The following is a 13,088-nucleotide window of genomic DNA, read 5'->3' as shown; positions in this document are numbered from 1 at the left end:
TGAGTACACCTTGTGCTGTCCCAACTTTCTATGAGCTAACTTATTGTTAGAAACAAGCAGTTAAAATGGCTGGCTCCCATTCTGCATATCTGGCAAGCAGTGCTGTACTCATTAAATCTATGTTTGGAGAGAATAAGCAGTTTGCGTGTGTAAATCAGCCGCTGTAGAATGAGCTGTACAGCGCTAATGTAGAATGTTGGCCTGTGGGGCTGAGTAAACACATGGCTATTTTTAAAAAACAGGCTCTGGATCAGAAACAGTGGCAGACAACAACTCATAACACTGCATGCATAAAGTACACATCGTTCATTATGTACTCCATTATCAGAAAGCACAGTTGCTATTTTAGGCTACACTCATATAGCAGTACAATATGGTTGCCAGTCCTGTTTGAAGTAAAACATATTCATATACAGTTCAGTTATATGAAAGAGTGACAAAGTATTCTATTACCAAAGTTACTCTCTGGTGATCAATTTTTTAACAGTCAGAACTCCATTTAAAGAGTTAATTTGGATAAATGTAAGCTGTATGAACATATCTATAAATGACAACTCTGACAAAAACACATGTCAGTGTTCATACATTCACACTATCATTACACTTTTTACAATAAGAGTTTTTGACCACATACTGCTTCTTAAAGAGGATCAAATGAAAAAAAAAAAATCTAAATCCTCAAAGATGCAGTTTAAAGTCTTGATATTTACTATCATTACCTGTCACTATGGTTACAGCCATTACTCAAGGCTATCCAGAGAAGAGGATTGACTTTGATTACTCATTCATATAGACAGCATTCGATCTGCTCTTCTATTGTGTGTACAAGGCAAATTCACAGATACACCTGTTAGTAAACACGGCTGTCAATCCCAAACACTGACACAGCCTTTCAAACCTCTTCTCTCACATTCATTTATACCAGAACCTTATACAGGCTTTTGGGTCCTTTCGACCTTCACTTCTCTAGTGATCTGCCAATTCGATTGCATTACAAAATCCTCCCTCCTTGCAAGCCTGTCACTTAGCATGTGGAACAGCTGAGAGCGTGAACATCACAGTTTACACGCACCTCAGAAGATATGTGTTTGTTTGCGCACTTTACTTGCCATCAAGTCTCTAATCACTGATTGATTTTTACAAAATAAGTGTCTATAAGCACCTGTTCAGTCACTTTTGGCCCTGTAATCTACAACATGTGTATCAGTGTGCTTAACATCTTTCACAATAGCATCAATCACAGCAGAAACTGCTGTTTGCTCTGTCTGTCACACTGATATCCGTACAAACTCTCAGGAGAGATTTCCACTTGTCGTTTCATTGCTAAGCCATGTGCTATGTGTAATAACGTCCTCCCCCACCATCTAAAACCTTTCTTAAATATAAAGCCATCTGCTTGTGGATTCCAGAATAACACAAGACCAAAGGTACACATATGAGGATAAAGAATGAATGTTTTTCTTCACATAGACAGTTCTTTGTAGCTCAAAACCAAAGCCTTGGATTAATCTTCCTCATCTACACAGAGAGACAGCACATGTTGCAACACTTCACATCAGTGGATGGAGAGGCACACGGATCAAAGTACCACACATCCACCAGATCTGAGAGGGTTTGTGGAATATGACAAGAAATTAAGAATGCATGATTTCACTTTTTCTTTTTTTCATTCTTTTAATGAATACATACAACATCATTCAACGGTTTGGGGGCTGTCAAATGTTTTAATGTTTTTGAACAAAGTTTCTTATGTTCACCAAGGCTGTGTTTATTAAATAAAATACAGTAAAACCCTAATATTGTGAAATTTTATTTTAAAAACTGTTTTCTAGTTTCATATATTTTCACGTATATTCTAAAAATAAATGCTCCTGCCTTTTTGCCCATTTTCATATGGAAACCTTTTCCTGCCACTGAATAATTTTTTCACAGAATTATGATATATAAACTCCCAATTGTCAGTTATAAAGTCAGAATTGCAAGATATAAACTCGCCATTGTGAAAAGAAAAGTCATAATTGTGAGATAAAAAAGTTGCGATTAACATTTTTATAGTTTATTCAGTGGCAGTAACAGGCTTTCATAATATGGGAGCCTTGAATCATGTTCAGTATTTTGTTCGTTACGTGTGCACAACTGCAGACTACAGTACATAACTACAGTAAATAACACTACAGAGACTCAGGGTTCAACAAGGTCTACATTAATGACATCACACCAACAGCAACACCAGCTAAAACCACCCCTCACTCACACTTACATAGAGTATGAATGGCACACAATATCACACATAGCCTATATACTGTATTAATAGCACAAAAAGTCACACAAGACTATTACAAGACTACACAGTTACAAGAGCGTAAGCTCACAAAACTAAACATGAACAAAAAATACAGCTCCAGCAACACCCATTAAAAAACTGATTTTTGGATGTTTCTGATAAGTTGTTCATTTTGCAGAGTAGCCTCATGCACAATGTATATCTTTAACTACACATTGTTTTATGAACAGCAGTTAGTAACTACACTGATGAGTTGTGTTTTCATTTGATTTACTAAAAAGAACCAGATAAGAGTAATTTGTCCTGCAATCAGAAATGCAGTAGCTGCGCTGCATTTTTTTTGATTCACTAAAAAGAACTGAACTACCCTTGACACAATATTTCATGCTGTGAATTCAGTTTCTGTATTTCAGTGCTGCAAAATAATTAGTGTAAGAATCTCTGCAAAGTACTTTATGCATCTGTGAAATAATGCATGTGTGAGAACTTTAACGGAACTAAAAGAATGGTTTCACAGTTCCCAACCCTAAATTTAACTTGTTCAAAACTTATATGTCTGCTATGAGAGAGCAGACTCTTAACAGTCTTGCCTTCAGTACTCACAGCTCATTTCTGAGTGACTGGTTGGCCATTATGGATAAAATTCTCTGGGTACAATCTAACTCAGACACACGTCAAATAGCCACAGACGGCCACACACTGACAGTGTGACTGTGACTGATTCTGTGTGAGTGAAGTGAAAGCACTTCTCCTTCTGTAAGACAGTAATATTCTCTCCAAAGGCTTTAGCTAGCAAACCAGTCTCTATCTTCTCTGTTACCAGGTCAGATTCATAGACTGCTTTCATTCTACTCTAAATCCAATTTTTTTTTTTTTTTTTGCTTGTTTCCTCCAAACAGTCCCAACTAACCTAACGCTGTCTGGAATTGTTAATGTTTTGCCTTGATATTTTTTTTCTCACCAATTCATTTTTTACAATGCACAGATCGTTTATGAATGTATATATTAGTTTCAACCCACCACTTATTAATAGCTGGCAAGGAAAATGGAGAATACGCATAAAGACAGAAAACAGACATGAGTCAGCATGAAATGAACTGAGAGAGCACAAATGCATATGTAACTTGAAAGTAGTCAGATATGACTCAGTATTGATATCAGCAGAGAACCATGGGGATGTTTTCAACATGACTACACAATATAGAGCCATTAAGATAGTCTGAAAAAAAAAAAACAGGGCTGCAACTATGTACCAAAAAATTCCTTCTACCTCAATAGCTTGAGATGGGCCTCTGATCAATACTTTCATTAGAACGCTCAATTGCTGTCTTTTGTCTCTTAAGAGAGAGCACAGAATGACTCAAATTGGTTCATCCTTCCTCTAGAAATCTTTAAGTACATCTTATAAAAAAGAAAAGAAAAGAAAGTGATTTGACTAAAAACCAATACAATGCAAGTTGCACAGCATTTTCATTTCTTTTCTTGTCAGGCCCCTTCCAACCAAAGCAACTTACCAGAATGATGTTGAATATTGCTTCTAAAGCATTGTGTAATTAAAGAATTAACTGTCAGTCACGAATGAGACAGATTCATTTAAAATGTGTCTCTGATAGTGGTGCAGTACAATAGATTGTTCTGTTGCCAGAGCTAACTGACTTCTCAAATATTTTAGAGCAGGTTGGACTGAATATTTTCAGTGAAATTAGGCCTTTCAAACAAACACAGAGGCTTTACCGAGAACACATCCTGTAGAGCAGAAGGATCGAACCTATTTAAATATTAGAGATGGTCAAAGTGCACCATAATGCTTCTATAATATTATAAAAACCCATAGCGCTCAGGCAACCTATATGAACAGTCTATAAAAAGATATAAAGACAAAGAGAAACACAGAGTGTCAGATTCACTACATTTAACAGTTGCTTCACTATAACCATTTTTAATTTCAAATAAATGCTTTTTTTATATTGTACTTTCTATTTGTCAAAGAATACTGGTGTAATTCAGCTTTGCCAACTCTAAATTACATTTTAAAATATATAAAAAATAGAAAACATTTTAAATTATGATATTTGACAATATTACAGCTTTTACTGTATTTTTGATCAGCGTTGTTGAGCTTCTTTCAAAAACATCCCCAAATGATATATAGGTGCAAAAAAGCAAATTGAGTGCATATATGTGCAACGAAAGTGCACTTATCATTCTTAGAGAATTCTCCCTGATGGAAACCCCTCTCCAGCTGTGTTCCAGGAGGGAGGGAGGGATTGAGGCATGTAACGGTAGAGCTGCAGCTCTTGTTGATGTGAATAGAGCTGGGCAGGGCAGGGCAGGGCAGGGGGGAAACAGCACTCTTAAGCACTGTTGTCAGGCAGTAATAATAGAGTTCCTGTGTTAATCGCTGTTGGAGGAGAGGCTGCCATTATGTTCTTCTCAACAGTACAGTCGCTACTAACATGACACACAGAACCACACATATACACTCATTCTCACTCATTGTGTTTGTGTGCCTTCCCTAAAGGTCCTGGCTTAATGTGCTCCACATAACCGACCTTTACTGTCAACAGAGTGCCACAGCAGTCATTACAGAATAGCCATTTCACACATACATACACACATTCACCTCTCATAGGCCAAGCAAGGAGAGACACCTCACGCAATATGAGTTTTCTCCCTGCGGTGATACAGCCAGAGGGAAGATCAGCAGATGAGCCCTCACGAGCCCTCTTACTTAACATTTATTTTTACACTTTTAACCTTATCCATTTTTATCTTTCCTTTTCAATTACGCTCTAATTTCTTTGCGCAATGTTTATTGCATGAAGGTAAGCTGCAAATTCCTTATCAATACAAAAATTAAAAACAAGTGTCATAACCATGAAGCATGTAAAAAAAAAAAAAACTTCCCAGCAACAACAAAAACTGTTTAGAGATCGTGTTGATAGTTTTATTGTTCATTGCTATTGTTCATAACTTAAAAGTTCTTTATTGTTTCATTATTTGATTTATCAACAAAGTTTCCTCAAGAAACCCTTAGGAAAAATAAAAATATGACAGAAATGAAACTATTTTTGTAGTAGAATTATAACAGACTTTATATACACACACGCACACAATTTTTTTTCTGCAGGTATTTGTTATGAAGGAAACAAGAAAGCACAGTGTGATTTGTGGACTTGCACCATAATGATGGTCTTCATTATAGGACTGAGGGAGTAAAGATGGTCACAGCTGAGCTCCAGTGGTCCAGACTCATTAAAGCCTCTCGCTGCCATTGAGCTGACTGCGGTAAGCATGAGTGAGCAGGACCTTTTTCAAGGGAGCAAAGCCATTTAACCATTTCATTTTAGAGTTAAAGAGGCCAGAAATCATCTGTGGGACCCTTAAAGGGATAGTTCACCCAAAAATGAAAATTTGACGTTTATCAGCTTACCCCCAGGGCATCCAAGATGTAGGGGGATTTGTTTCTTCAGTAGAACACAGACACAGAAGATTTTTAATAAACAAACCGTTGCAGTCTGTCAGTCTTATAATGGAAGTAGATGGGAATCCAGGCTAAAACATACAATAAAACAAAAAAAAAACACAAAAAAAAAATACACAAACAAACCCAAATTAAACCCTCTTAAGTGCATTACTGCCACCTGTCTCTCAAATGGACCACTGACAATCTATCTACAATCTCAATTGGGAGCGTGAATGGTCCACTTGAGAGATAGGTGGCGGTAATGCACTTGTAAGTCTGTGATCCGCCATAAAGCAAGAAGAAGAAGACACCTCAGAGCATGCTGCTGAGAACTCATGCTGACAAAAGTTCTAGCAGTTCAGACATTGCGTGAATCAGAGGTAAAAAAAAACTATATAAATACTGTTCAGTTTCTTGCACAGACAGATCGTTTTGTGTCTTTACACATCATTGGATCGTCACGAGCTGCAGGGTTTAACTTGATTTTGTTTGTGTATTTATATTTTTTTAGTTTTATTGTATGTTTTAGCCATTCACCTCCATTATAAGACTGACAGACTGCAACGATTTGAGTTAAAAAATCTTCTGTGTCTGTGTTCTACTGAAGAAACAAAGTCACCTACATCTTGGATGCCCTGTGTGTAAGCAGATAAACATCAAATTTTCATTTTTGGGTGAACTATCCCTTTAAAAACCACTGTACAATTCCTAGACCGAGCTAAATGAAAATACAAGTCTTCAGTGACTGAATTTGAAAACAAGAGAGGGCAGATATCTCTCTTCATGCTGAGTGTGTGTCGATGTGTGTGAATAAGAGAGAGGAAAAGACATGACAGGTCCATCATCATTTACAAAAACACTTACCACAGTACCTGTCAGCCTGGGGCAGGACTGATGCTTATTGAAAACTGCAAACGGATGGAACAAATGCTTTTGCAGTGAATTTGCAGAGAGACTGTTTTTCATATGTACTGTTTAGCAAGGTTGTCTAGAAGCTGTTAAACAATCAATACACAAGAAAGGGACAAAAACTGCATCTCGTCTACAAGTATAGTGAGTTTATACCAATTCTCACCTACTTTCCCTTCTTTGACTCTACGTAGTTTAGCTTCTATGAGACTGTGGCAGTGTCGTCTTCTTGTGCAGTGGATCAGGTGTGATCGCCGTACCAGGTCTGCAGACGTCACGTATCACGGCCCTGATGCTGCAGTATTTAAGCCTTGGTTGAAATCCACTTGTTGCAGGGAACAGGGGCTGGGGACCGATGAGCTCTGAGCTGTAGATAAGAGATGATGGGAGACAGAGAGACAGTTAAAGAGCTGCTGCAGCTTCTGAATAATGTTGTTTGTGGTGCTGCAAAACCCACTTGGATTTCTTAATTAGCCTGAATCTAAATAAGGTGGCAGACTTGGCATAGTCTGTCACTTAGTGCATCAGGCAGAGACATCAGGGAAAGAGAGAGAAAGAAAGAAGCAGAACTGCTGACAGGCAAAGCGGGAGCGATGAAAGTGTGTAGGGAGAATGAAATTACAGGGGGAAACTGAGGAAAGACAGACTTCTGACTTTTAGCACTCTTTCATTCTAATCTTTGAACGAGACTAAGCATTATGAACCATCAACTATTATTATTATTTGATCTCAAAAATTACAAACTTCATATACTTTTTATATGAAAAAATTGCTCATAATAAATGAGTGCGGTTAATCCAAGGTTTACATTAAGAAGCTTCAAAGAGTTTCAAAGAGCCCCTGTTGCATTAGAGGAATAAGTTACCAAAAATGAAAATTAGCTGAAAATGTGTACTGAGTCTAGAGTACTTTGAGTCTAGATGCAGATGATTTTGTTTCTCCATCAGAATAGATTTGGAGAAATTAAGCATCTCATCACTTGCTCACCAGTAGATCCTCTACAGTCAATGGGTACCGTCAAAATGAGAGTCCAAACAGCTGATAAAAGCATGACTCCAGTTCATCAATTAATGTTTAGTGAAGAAAAAGCTGTGAGTTTGTAGTAAACAAATTCACCATTAAGAGTTTTTTTTTTAAATCTGGCTAAAATTCCTCAATCCATAATATGGTTTTCTCCAGTAAAAACGTCATCTTGTTTGAATCAGAAGAAAAATGTGCATAGATCAAGCAACATTTAAAAGAGAAGAAAACGTTTATAAATAAATATGCTGCTGGATTATGATGTGAGAGGACAACAGGAGATGGACTTTTTCATTGGGTGAAGTGTCATTATGGATTATGGACTGATTTTGGCCAGGAGCAACGGTTTAAAGTTAAAACGTTTAAATGATGGATTTGTTTACAAATAACACACAGCTTTACACTTCACAAGATGTTAATTGATGGACTGTGAGTTACTTGCGGATTATTGTGTTGTTGTAAAAGCTAGCCTACAAGTGTTTATCAGTCTCTGTGCATCAATAACACTATTTCAATGGTTTTGCTAAGGAAGTGTTATAACACAGTAATACATTATTATGGCACTATATGCTTGTTATTTTAGGCTAAAAAACTATGTTTTATACTACATTTAATCAAGGGGGACATAAAAACATGAGAATACTCCTGTGTTAGGCAAAAAATGTGGTACAAAACAAAACCAAGTTACACAATCAACAGTTACAAATCAAATCTCCAGACTCATTTCAGCAAAGTGAGAGAGCAGAAAGACAGAGGAGCACTGGAGTATTTTGAAGAGAGAGAATGAAAGATAAGTGCAGTGGAATGAGCCTGGGGAGATCAGTGCATCGCCTGCCTGGTTGATGCAGTAATTTAGCAAACAAAAGTTCTGGCATTGGTATCGGAGAGGGATGGTGGGAGAGACAGGAATGATGGGGTAGATCTTTCCATCAATCACACACCCAAATCAATGAGTCAGGCAACCGTGAGTGGAGTCAGATTCAGAGGAGGTGGAGGTGGATGTGGAATGAGAAAAGTAAGCATAGAAACTTATTTGTAAATATTTGAGTATTCCTTAGGTTCATTAACTTCATTCAAGTGATGTTCTATTAAATCAATACTTTATTCTGTTTTAGCCCTGGGTGAAAGGGTGGAAGAGTTTGTGAACAACATCAAAATATAAACCACTTTTCCAAAAATGGTTTCCAGACTATGCATCAATGTGTAGAGACAGTTGGTGGCAGCCAGACCAACAAAAATGCAAGGAGATTCGGTTGTCTGATAAGTCATTTAATTTCATGACTGTTTCCTAACACACTTAATTACACTTTATTTTTTAAATGCACTTTGAAATAACTTCGAATTCAAAGTTTTACTTTAAACTACATTTGAAATCATTATGTTTTAAGAATAACTTGTAATGCCTTAAAAAGTACACTTTTTGTATTTTGAATTTTTGACTAACATACTAAAGCACATGCACATACTATAATTTTCTGTAGTGTGTTATTCAATATTACATCTATTTTAAATGCACTAATTGCAACTTCAGTATTATTCATGCAATAATTATCAAATTACAGATGAAAATGTACTTTACTCCTAATTAAGTGAGTCAAATAAACACCATAAATTTCAGCTAATTGCATTTAATATAAATTTAAACTATAATGCAGTTTCATTCAATTGCAGTGCAGTTAAGTGCTTGAAAACATTACATTTAGTTTACACTTAAGTATATTATTTCTGTAACAATTATTCTTTATCCTAAAGTGTGCTTTTTTGCACGACATGTTAGTTTTGTTTGAACAGCTATCAAATCTCATTTTTACGTATTTAAATATGATATATCAAAAAACAACAACAGGTTTGATGCCAAACATTGTGGTATAAACTTTTTTTGTCATGATAAAAACTTGACTGTCTCTGATCAACATTCACTTTCACTGTATGGAATAGAGAAGAGCGATCATTCTGAATAACATGCTTTGTGTTTAACAAAAGATTAAGAATGTCATGAGGATGAGTAAATGGCAGAATGTTACATTTTGGATGAACCGTCCCTTTAACAATGATGCCAATAAAGCACTGTTGACTCTGACAAGGTCCACGGCAGACATGACTTGAGGCAGGTAAACGGAGGGAGAGATAGAATCAAGCCACAGTGGAGGAGGAGTAAAATAAGGCAGAGGTTGTGTAGGAGGATCGCTCTCTATTATGCTGTTGTCCCTGGCAACAGCCACTTTCTCTCTCTCTCTTTCTCTCTTTCTCTCTCTCTCTCTCTCTCTCTCCTTTCTTCATCCTTCTCTTCCACACCTCCTCTTCCTCCAGCCTCTGCTGTACACCGTTAGCCTTTTCTGTTTTTGGTCTCAACCTCCCTCAGTCTTTCTGCCTCGATCGCTCACGGCCTCACTGCTAATACACCATATTTGCCTTTTCTATTTCTACGCCATCATGTTCATTTCTGTCTCAATTCACTCTCTCACTCTCTCCCTCGGTCCGTGAGTGCAGTGAGTTAATGAGTTCTCAGTTGTCTCACAGTGGCACTGAAGGGAGGAGAGATTGTCAGTCAGTCTGTGCATCTCTAACACACTAATCCCTGAATTTATCTGCACAGACATGTGCACTGGCACAGTATACCATGCACTCTTTTCTCACACATACACACGAATATTCGACCCACACACTCACTATATCGCTGCTGACACTCTATCACGGTAAATAAACGTGTGAGATGCCTCTCAGCAAAGGTCTCAGTGATAAACAATAATACACTTGATAAAATGTTAACAATAACAGCCAGAAAAGAGCTCTAGGAATGATTGGCAGTGTTAAAGGTGTCCATTATTATAAGGATTTGACTTCCTGTCTGAGTCCTGATCTGTATTTTGGCCCTCTGCTAGCCACAAGCAAAATAACTTCAGTCACACTGTGATTTCCAGACAAATCAAATCTCGGACCAGTGCACAGGTATGGTTTTTTTCCAACTTTGTTTTGGCTTCTGACTTCTGTCTGGTACCCTGCGGGCCCCTTCAGTTTCTGTTGCAGTCTCCATTTTGTTCGCTCTGTCCTCAGGGATGTACTTTGAGAGTGAAATGTTGAATTTTCAGCAACGGTGCATGGATTCAAGTACAGATCACCATGCTTTAAAGTGTCTTGGTGTTAAAATGACCATAGAGGGTTCATCTGCAGTACCGTGTATTAGATATTGCTTTTGGCCGGGGCGATGAACAGATCAAAGAGCTCTTTATACAAATGGTCAGGGTGAGAATGTAGATTGTGCTCTTTGTCAGCCTGAGTTTGTGATTTCACACATGCTACCTTATATACAGACCTAAAAGTGGACCTTTTGTCAGGGTCTCAGAAGAAACATGACCTGCATGTTGAAAGACTCAGAAGGTCCAAATTCCCTCAAGGGAAACTCATTATTCATAGTAATTATGTCATTAATCTAATCAGCCCCATTTCTCCATGTCAGATCAATGGCTATCGATAAGGTCTCAGTCTGCCCGAGGCGTTACTATCATCACACCACCCTCTGCTGTCTCAAACACAATGCTGTTAAGTCTCAGTGTTCCTCATGTGCATCTGTTTCAGCTCAATCTTACAAGAACCTTCTGTTGACATTTCTACTGTTCAAACAAAAGGAACAAAACAACATAATTCCTGGGCTAATACATGGAATATTTGTATTTATTATTTGGGATAAATTATTAAATGTTTCTCGGGGGTGGGTGAATGGACACTATTGCAAACTTGATCATCATCATTATTATTATTTATTTATTTTTTACATGAGACATGCCATATTTTACAAGTAATTAAATCACATTTACATCCTAATGGTGATTCATTTTCACAGAACCTAAATTCCAAACTAGCTATCTATGAGCCGACAACTATTTTCTTCTTATACGGTAAATGACCAACAATAAAATTATATACTATTTTGTCTAAATAAAAATTAAATAAATCAAATGCTACAAAATGATAACACACAGTACACAAATGGATTTTCATGTTGAGATTTGCTAAAGAGTACATTTAACTGTGTTATTAAATGAATAGAATCATAATAAATTTTAAAAGTGAGCATTATATTATATCTAATTCTAGTCTAGATGGTAATCTAAATGTAAAAATATGGGAAATGAGCACAGTTAAATATCCAGTGTCAATACTATTAATATTAACGACAAAATAAATGCTCACCACTTCCACATGTGGTGTAAAACAGGACTGGATGGTTGTTGTTCACACAGAATAGCTTCTCTGTGGTGTCTCATCCGTTTCTCTTTCTCTGTAAAATGAGGAACAGAGTTTCTGACTCAACACTAATTGGCTATTATTGTCCAAATTCTCAGCAGAACAAAATGAAATTGAAATAAGTCACTATGTTCATACTTCAGCTAATGACTACTGCCTCCTGTTAGCATCACTCGCAGCTGCAGTTAAAGTGATTGATGTGCCCTGTGTATATTTAAACGAGTTACAACACAGCTGTTATTTTAACTTGTTCACCCTGCTCACAAACAAAAACCAGCAGGCTGCGGCAATCAGTTCAGCAATGCAGACATATAATGTTGAAGTATTTTTTAAATTCATGTGAGGTAGCCATTGTAAAACACTATGAGCTATGAATGGCTGCCCAGTTATTGCACATTTGAGTCAAGTGTTAAAACAAACATTGTACATTTATTTAAATATTTAGTGTATTTAGCTTAGTGCTTCTAGCATTTTTATTTTTGTAAAAAAAAAAAATGAGATTTAACATTTAAACATTTACAGTTATTTATTATTATCCACTGTACATAAAATTAATTGAGAAAATATTTAAAATGGATTTAATGTAGTGTAAGATAGGGAAGAAGCCCCTCTCTGTAACTACGTTCCTGTATTTTATTTGTCATTATGAAACATTTCATTTCAGTAAATTTATTCTAATTGCATTGCCAAGATGCACAACTTTACCAGTTTAGTTAATGGCATTTTTTTTTTTTTTTTTTTTCAGGAAAATGAAATTATTAGGATTAATTCGGCCTTTAGATAAAATGTTCTGTAAATGTCAGTTGCCCCCTTTCATATTTTTCATTTTTTTTTGTGCAATTACAACATGTTAATTGTTTGCATTTGATTCCCATAATAGTGTATTGGGTGATGCATAACGATTCTCTACATCCTAAACTTGTATGTAAATGTGTTACAGTTTATCAGTATAAGGACATTGTTCTTAAAGGGGTCATATTTTTTCCTTTGTCTTTGGAGTGTTAAAAGCTGTTCGTGCATACCGAAGATCCATAAAGTCGCAAAGATTAAAGTTTCAAACCCAAAGCGATATTCTTTATAAAAGTGAACACTCAGCCACACCTTCCTAAAACGCCTCGTTCAAACACGCCCCCACATATCTACGTCACTGTGTGGGAAGATTTG

At 36.6% G+C, this 13,088-nt stretch overlaps 1 protein-coding gene across 3 annotated transcripts in view; it reads right to left on the bottom strand.

Moving 5' to 3' along the window:
• The window catches only part of LOC122137377 (protein phosphatase 1 regulatory subunit 29-like), a 92,849-nt gene that overhangs the window by 56,693 nt on the left and 23,068 nt on the right, over positions 1 to 13,088 (bottom strand). For 2 of the 3 annotated variants that reach the window (XM_042723423.1, XM_042723435.1), the window contains exon 2: positions 6,826 to 7,026. The gene's annotated coding sequence lies outside the window, so the exon portion shown is untranslated. Of the gene's footprint in view, positions 1 to 6,825; positions 7,027 to 11,870; positions 11,959 to 13,088 lie in introns of all 3 variants that reach the window. The other variant, XM_042723428.1, reaches the window with a different exon arrangement.

Source organism: Cyprinus carpio, chromosome A3, assembly GCF_018340385.1.
Source record: "Cyprinus carpio isolate SPL01 chromosome A3, ASM1834038v1, whole genome shotgun sequence".
NCBI classification, from domain to species: Eukaryota; Metazoa; Chordata; class Actinopteri; order Cypriniformes; family Cyprinidae; genus Cyprinus; species Cyprinus carpio.
The sequence above is the reverse complement of the archived record's forward strand: the minus strand, read 5'-3'. Positions and strand labels throughout refer to the sequence as shown.